Source organism: Tupaia chinensis, unplaced genomic scaffold (genome assembly GCF_000334495.1).
Source record: "Tupaia chinensis unplaced genomic scaffold, TupChi_1.0 Scaffold146650_1, whole genome shotgun sequence".
Classification (NCBI taxonomy): Eukaryota; Metazoa; Chordata; class Mammalia; order Scandentia; family Tupaiidae; genus Tupaia; species Tupaia belangeri.
Genome location: NW_006206507.1, coordinates 1906299 through 1912392, shown reverse-complemented (window position 1 = coordinate 1912392; position 6094 = coordinate 1906299). Strand labels below are relative to the sequence as shown.

The following is a 6094-nucleotide window of genomic DNA, read 5'->3' as shown; positions in this document are numbered from 1 at the left end:
GAAGAAAGTCCTAAAGATTGGCTTTCCTCTGTGGATTTATCCTGCAAAGGTTCCAACCTCTAAATTTCCTATGTCCGTTGCTTCTCAACCACAGTCCAAAGTGATGGACTGGGCTTTTCAGGCTTGAATGGATGGATAAAGGTAGGAGGGGTGGTAAGAGGAGGTGCTCTTGAAACATTCAAGAATCTAAATGCTCATTAAAGTCCTCATTTGTAAACTATAATTCCCTCAACAGAAATCACTGACCATCTGTTGGGCTTAATGAACTACCAATAAAAACTATTTTGATCTTAATTGGACCTCGATGTGAATGTTTCTAAGGAATAAACAAATTACTAGTTTCTCTAAATACCCATTTTCTCCAATGTTGTCTTTGCAGTGACTTTTCATTAAACCTCAGACACTGATTCATCAAATCAGTAATACATAATGGGTTGTCTAATTTCTCTTCCATTTTTCCATCCTGCTTTTCTTCCATATTTTTTGATTACTGGAAAATTTAGGATTCTATTGAAGCATTTCAGATGGATTGAAAAAAATTCCTGAGGCTCTACAGATGCTGCCACCCAAGTCTCTCGCCCTCAACCATGATCAATCCCACCCTGTTCTTTGACATCACTGCTGACAGCGAGCCCTTGGGCAGCATCTCCTTCAAGCTGTTTGTAGACAAAGTTCCAAAGACAGCAGAAAACTTTCATGCTTTGAGCACTGGAAAGAAAGGATTTGGTTATAAGGGTTCCTGCTTTCACAGAATTAGTCCAGGATTTATGTGCTATGGTGGTGACTTCACACATCATAATGGTACTGGCAGCAAGTCTATCTATGGAGAAAAATTCAATGATGAGAACTTCATCCTGAAACATGCAGGTCCTGGTAGCTTGTCCATGCCAAATGCTGGACCAAACATAAATGATTCTCAGTTTTTCATCTGCACTAAGCAAGACTTAAGTGGTTAGATGGCAAGCATGTGGTCTTTGGCAAGGTGAAAAACGACATGAATATCGTGGAAGCCATGGAGCTCTTTAGATCCAAGAATGGCAAGACCAGCAAGAAGATCACCATTGCTGACTGTGGACAACTCTAATGAATTTGACTTGTTTTTCTCTTAACCACTAGACCACCCCTTCTGTAACTCAGGAGTCCACTCCTTCACCCCATCTGCTTGCAATGCCATGTAACCCATGCTCTCGCTGCAGTCCTTTGGGTTCCATATTTTTCTTATTCCCCTATAAATCTAGCTGAATTGCAAAGTTAAGTTTATGGTTATGAAATAAAAACTAAGTAACGAAAAGAAAAAAAAAATCCTTGAAGGTGATTCTCACACCCATGGAAAAGAAAACTCAGGAAACTTTTTCTTTTTCCTCACAGTAAAGGAAATGTAAAAGAAGACATATTTCATCTGTACTTCTAAGGTGAGATCTTAAAATATAAATTGGAATAGAATGTGTTTGTTTATGCCAGTAATCTTATCATTACAATCGCCTCTGTTTTGAGGGAAACCAAAAGGGCTTATCTGTCCACTCAATTTGATTTGTCAAATATTCACAAGTGCATTTAGAGAAAATATACTCTCTTAAACATGGCAAGACATTTAGAAAATACTGACACACACATTCTGTCCTAATTGTAGAAATAAGACATGTTTACAAACAAGTTTATTTCAAGGCTGTATGTGTCAACAGTGACAGTAAAAAGTCACATGGAAGATTCAAAAGGTAAAAGAGGTTAGTTACCTTCATTTAAAGAGAACCAGAAACTGACATATCCTGTTATATAGTTCTATGTGAAATGTGTTTTCAGATCAATTTGTTTCATCATGGAACAATAACCAAAAGTCAGTGTATATTAATTTTTTTGAGGGAGAGATTTTTTGCTATAGGGTATGTGTACTCACCCGAGAGACAGAGTGAGACAGAAAGAGAAAGCAAGAAATCATTCCACAATGGGGATGGCCACACCACAATCCATTCTCCCTCATTCTTCTCTTGGGATTTTGGGTATGCATGGATACTCACCCAACATGAGTTATAAGCCACTAGTCTAAGACTTAAACCATGATCAGTCACATGGGTGTCCAGCACCTTAAGCACTATGTCATCTGCCCATATAATAATTATAAATAATCTTTTTAAAATTTATTCTATGAAAGAGAAAGGAGAGAGAGATTGAACACTCTCAACAGAGTCTTCATATCACTACCCACACCCAGCCTCACTCATCCCGGATCAGCAGCATGCATACACACACCCAGCTTGCATCTCCAGATGCAAACTTGGACCTTATCATGCACTTTTAGCACAGAGTGCAGCATTACCATGGCACCACTGTTGCCAGTCCCAAATAATGAATTTATGAGTTGAAAGCAAGGTCTAAAGAACTTGCATCAAGGGGCAGGCAAGTTTTGATATTACTTTAGAGAAGAAAGGCTTGGATCAAGAAAGACCTAGGAGAACAATTTATAAGGTTATAGTAGTAACTCTTGGATGTTGAAAGATGAAGCTTAAAATAACATAAAGTGTTGGATTGTCATATCAGATACACAAGAACCAGAGCTGTTATCAAGAATCAAAGCATACTGTTAATTCAAGAAAAATGGAAATGGCAAGAAAAGAGGAAAATGGAGAAGTCTGAGGTAGCAAGTGCTTTTGTGCTCTGTTAGTATCTTTCAGGTCTAGATTTAATATACAAGCTCTGTGTCACATGAGAACCATTTCTTATATAAAAGGGAGCTGTTCTGGGACCAGCAGTTGTAACGGCTATGTTGCTAGACTCCCATATAGTCGACCACGGTTTGAGTCCCAGACCCAGTGGCTTAAACTCACACCAGGCGTGTGTGCATGCATGGCCAAAATCCCTAGAGGAGAATGGAGAAGGGATTGCAGCGTGACTATCCCTCCGGGGGCAGGGGGGTGATTTCTTGCTTTCTGTCTCTCTGTCTCTCTCTGTCTTTCTGGCAAACTCATACACCCTATAGCAAAAAATCTCTCCAAAAAAAAAAAAAAAGTGGAAGGGGGGAGCTGTTCTGTCATGAAACATCTCCATTTTATATTCAGATGGTTGCATAGTTTGTATGATATTTTCTAGTTAGCAATACCCAATAAATTCACACATTTCCGGGTTTATGTAAATAGAAGCAATCCTATACAGACCACATACATTTGCTAAAAGTATTCCAGATAAAAGAATTCTCCTACTAGTAAATAGAAGAGTTTTTTTTAGAATATTTACAAGTATTTCATGGATTTTTCCTTCAAGAGGCATCTCACAACAGAGGACCAAAATGACTTGTAGGTTCATAGCTAACAGTTTCGTTCCCATCCCACATTCTGACCTTAGTTAATACCTCCTTGATACATATTTCTCAGGTACATTTTCATTATTTGTCTTACAACATTGTTTACGGAAGAATAATCTAATAATATCCTGACAACTGCCATGATTTGAAACATCTGATGTAGAGTAGGCTGTTCCTCTACAAAGCATGCGGTGTGACTACAGCTTCTTCACAAGTATGGTTACTCTTTTTTTTCTCTATCATCTATAGTTATTTGATGGAGGCATTTAATTGTATATACAATTATTTCTAAAACAAGGCCAAATTCACTCTTGTTTCTGGCCAACTGGTCTCCACACATATCATTGTGTCTTCAAATTAACCTCCCAAAATATTTTCTAATCATCGTATAATGCCATCAATTAACAAGCCATTTGTTACACTATGTAACTATGGCAGAAAGATTAAAGTAACATTTAATTTGCCATGAAATTAGTTAAAATCATAGTGTCATTCTCCATTCCTTCCCAACAGAAATGACATTTTCTCATGTACCACATGTTCCCAATGACTTAGCAGTAATTGTTCAGGACATTTGAGACTTTTGCTGATTTTCAGTATAACCATATTAAAGCACCAGTGTACAGATACTTACAGACATAGGTTTCCACATATCATACTCTATTATCATCCATCTCCCTCCATCATAGATAGGACAGTGAGTTCGTCATCTGTCCTATCCAAACCAGTTACAAAGGGAGAAAAATTCACTTCATATTTGTAATACCCAAATGATAATTAGGATTAGCACAATTCTCTCATAAACATACCCTCCCAGCCTGGCCTTTGAATATTCTTGGCCATTAGCCTTATAGCAGATCTAATACTGGCTAGAATATCAAATCACCTCTCCTTGATGAGAATACACACTCTCTCTCAGTATTGTCAATGATATGATGATCTAATAGACAAATTATTCATTTAGTTCATTTACTTATCGCATTATTAACCTGTCAGCGATTTCTGTGGCCAGACTCCTGGAAGAGAGCTCCCTCTAGTGTCACTGTTTAGGTTAAGAAGACTTTTTCCTTAGGAATACAATAACCCCAGAACATCATTTCAGCCTGATTTAATACCCCAAAGCTATCTCCTAAAATCCCCACAGAGCATCTGGTATGGCAGGGCCATTACTGGTCAAGTTACCACATATGTTTCTGTCATTTAACATGTTCTGTACTTGTGAAGTTTGGAAACGCAGGCTACAGTGAAAAGTACTGTGTGCCCCATGAGACTGTCCATTGGGTAAATTTTACCTTCAAATCCAGCTCCGTATGAGTGGGCCATAACACTTTGAAAAACATCCTTTGTGCCCCTCACAAAGAGTCTCATTGGAATTTTGGATCAATGGGTTCCATTTCAGCTTTTACAAATGCATCCCTTCTTCATTCACAGTTGATACACTCGAAAGGATGAATCAAATTCTCTTATACATGGCAACTGGCAGTGATTTGCTTTCCATCACAGCCAGACAGCTGTCACAGCAATGTATCACCAAAAATTATGTCCGTGTAGCATGCCAAAGCTCTGCCGTTTGGCGTTTCCTGCTCTAGGATTCATTGGTACTGCTTCTCTTAGATCAACTGAGATGTAACAGGAATGGTAAATACATTTTATAAATAATGAACAGAATGATAGCTATAGTCAGCTGTCAGTTGAATCATCAGGGAATGCTGTCTCACTTCTTTTTTTTATATTACCCAACTGGAGTCCAATTCCTTTCTTTAGCAAAAACAAAAGGTTTCTCCTGGGGACCAGCAGATGGCATAATGGTTACATCACTGGATTCCCACATAGTCAACTGCAGTTCAAGTCCCAGACCTGGCAGTTTAAAACTCATGCTGGGTGCATGTGCATATGTGCCCAAGATCCCAAGATGAGAATGGAGGAGAAGGTATTGTGGGGGTGATTTTTTTCCTGAGGGCTGATTTCTCACTTTCTGTCTCTCTGGCTCTCTCTATCTCTTTGGTGAGTGTACACACCCTATAGAAAATCTTTTTAAAAAAATAGAAAAAGAAAATTTATCCACCATTAGCACTAGACTTGCAAGAGCTAAAAGTTTTCTTCCCTAGGATCATGTGCTGTGGAAGTATGCATATGAGATTTTGCACATGAACAACTGTTTGTCCATTTTGTTCCCTTACCCTAACATGGCTGTCTGCTTCTGTAAACCTGCTTGCTCTTCCCATGAGAAAATAGCTTGTGCTAGCCATATAGAAAACCATATCCAGGACGACATCCTGTACCTGCTACTGTCTTTGCTAACTAGCCTGAAACTCTTGGTTTAGCCATGTAACTGCTTGCATGAAAACCCCACTCCCCTCAGAAATAATTAACCTGCTTGATTCAGCTTCTGTAACTGCTTATATAGAAACCCCTAGAACTGACCCCCTATAAAAAGACTATTCAAACTTTGGTCAGGGATACAGTTCTGACTCTCACTCTCCTCCCACCCCCTGAGCCTCAGACTGTAGTCACTGGCTTTGGTGGTCATTCATTTGGTAGCACTCTACAACAATGCCACCTCTGAGTGTTACCATAGCCCCCATTTCCATTCATTGTTTCCCCATGGCTGGATTTTCTATCTGAGATTTACTATTTCACTACAGCACTAGCAAAAAGAGAATCTTTCCTAATGCATCGTCTCCTTGGTCTCACTTCCTGGAATAACTTACCAGTCCATAAAAATATTTTCCCTCCAACAGAATCTAGAATTAGTGAAATCTCCAATCACTAACTTTAAGAACCCACACCACTAATGAG

The 6094-nt window shown here is 38.8% G+C and overlaps 1 pseudogene; it reads left to right on the top strand.

Annotated features, from left to right (window-relative positions):
• The first annotated feature begins 575 nt into the window (after positions 1 to 575).
• On the top strand, positions 576 to 1095 carry LOC102472424 (peptidyl-prolyl cis-trans isomerase A pseudogene; annotated as a pseudogene).
• The last annotated feature ends 4999 nt before the right edge of the window (positions 1096 to 6094 follow it).